Source organism: Arachis ipaensis, chromosome B02 (genome assembly GCF_000816755.2).
Source record: "Arachis ipaensis cultivar K30076 chromosome B02, Araip1.1, whole genome shotgun sequence".
Lineage (NCBI taxonomy): Eukaryota > Viridiplantae > Streptophyta > Magnoliopsida > Fabales > Fabaceae > Arachis > Arachis ipaensis.
In genome coordinates this window covers 83,713,525-83,715,702 of record NC_029786.2, presented here as the reverse complement: position 1 = coordinate 83,715,702, position 2,178 = coordinate 83,713,525, and positions in this window count along the sequence as shown.

The following is a 2,178-nucleotide window of genomic DNA, read 5'->3' as shown; positions in this document are numbered from 1 at the left end:
GTTTTTCTGAACGCCCAGGACGCTGTAAATCTGGCGTTAAACGCCCAGAAGGAGCTTCTTTCTGGCATTCAACGCTCAGAAGATGCTTCTTTCTGGCGTTTAACGCCCAGATGGCTATCCTTACTGGCGTTCAACGCCCAGTGGATGCCTCTTTTGGGTGTTGAACGCCCAAAACAGATTTTTACTAGCGTTTTCTTGCCAGTGAGCTCTTTTTTCTGTTTTGTGTACAGAATCCTTCTGTAACCCTGTGAATTTATACAATTGACTCTTTACCTTAGTATCAGTGAACTTTATATAAACAAAAAAAATCAATAATAGGGCAAAATGCTTAGAGGAAGTGATGCTCTATGGCTGGGTTGCCTCCCAGCAAGCGCTTCTTTATTGTCTTTAGCTGGACCTTGCTGAGCTTTTAATCTAGCTTCAGCCTTGAGCACTCTTGCTCAACATTGCCTTCAAGATAGTGCTTGATTCTCTGTCCATTAACAATGAACTTCTTATCGGAATCAATATCTTGAAGCTCCACATAACCATATGGTGATACACTTGTAATCACATATGGTCCCCTCCACCGGGACTTCAGTTTCCCGGGGAATAGCCTGAGCCTAGAGTTAAACAACAGAACCTTTTGTCCTGGTTCAAAGATTCTAGATGACAGCTTTCTGTCATGTCACTTTTTTTAATTTTCTTTATAAAGCTTGGTATTTTCGAAAGCAGTGAATCTGAATTCCTCTAGCTCATTTAGCTGGAGCAATCTTTTTTCTCCAGCTAATTTGGCATCAAAGTTTAGGAATCTGGTTGCCCAGTAGGCTTTATGTTCCAGTTCCACGGGCAAGTGGCATGCCTTACCATACACAAGTTAGTATGGAGAGGTCCCTATAGGAGTCTTGAATGCTGTTCTGTAAGCCCACAGAGCATCATCCAAGCTTTGTGTCTAATCCTTTCTACGGGTACTTACAGTCCGTTCCAGGATTCTTTTTAGTTCTCTGTTAGAGACTTCAGCTTGCCCATTTGTCTGTGGATGATATGGGGTCGCCATCTTGTGGCGAATCCCATACCGGACCATGGCAGAGTAAAGCTGTTTGTTGCAGAAGTGAGTGCCCCCATCACTGATTAGTACCCTGGGGACACCAAACCTGCTGAATATATATTTCTGGAGAAATTTTAGCACTGTTTTAGTGTCATTAGTGGGTGTGGCAATGGCCTCAACCCATTTTGATACATAGTCAACTGCCACCAGAATATAAGTGTTTGAGTATGATGGTGGGAAAGGCCCCATGAAATCAATGCCCCATACATCAAATAGCTCAATCTCCAAGATTCCTTGTTGAGGCATGGCGTAACTGTGAGGTAAATTACCAGCTCTCTGGCAACTGTCACAGTTACGTACAAACTCTCGGGAATCTCTGTAGAGTGTAGGCCAGTAGAAGCCACATTGGAGGACCTTGGTGGCTGTTCGCTCACCTCCGAAATGACCTCCATATTGTGACCCATGGCAATGCCATAAGATCCTTTGTGCTTCTTCTTTAGGCACACACCTACGGATTATGCCATCTGCACATCTTTTAAAGAGATAGGGTTCATCCCACAAGTAGTACTTTGCATCAGTAATTAATTTTTTCTTTTGTTGCCTGTTGTACTCCTTGGGAATGAACCTTGCAGCTTTGTAGTTTGCAATGTCTGCAAACCATGGTGTTTCCTGAATGGCAAACAAATGCTCATCCGAAAAGGTTTCAGAGATTTCAAGAGAGGGGAATGACGTCTCTTCTATTGGCTCTATCTGGGACAGATGATCAGCCATTTGGTTCTCTGTCCCTTTTCTGTCTTTTATTTCTATATCAAACTCTTGCAGAAGCAACACCCATCTTATGAGCCTGGATTTTGAATCCTGCTTTGTGAGTAGATATTTAAGAGCAGCATGGTCAGTATACACAATTACCTTTGATCCTACCAAGTATGATCTAAACTTGTCAATGGCATAAACCACTGCAAGTAATTCTTTTTCTGTGGTTGTGTAATTTTTTTGGGCATCATTCAAAACACGGCTAGTATAATAAATGACATGCAGAAGCTTGTCATGCCTCTGCCCCAGTACTGCACCAATGGCGTGATCACTGGCATCACACATTAGCTCAAATGGTAATGTCCAGTCTGGTGCAGAAATAACTGGTGCTGTGACCA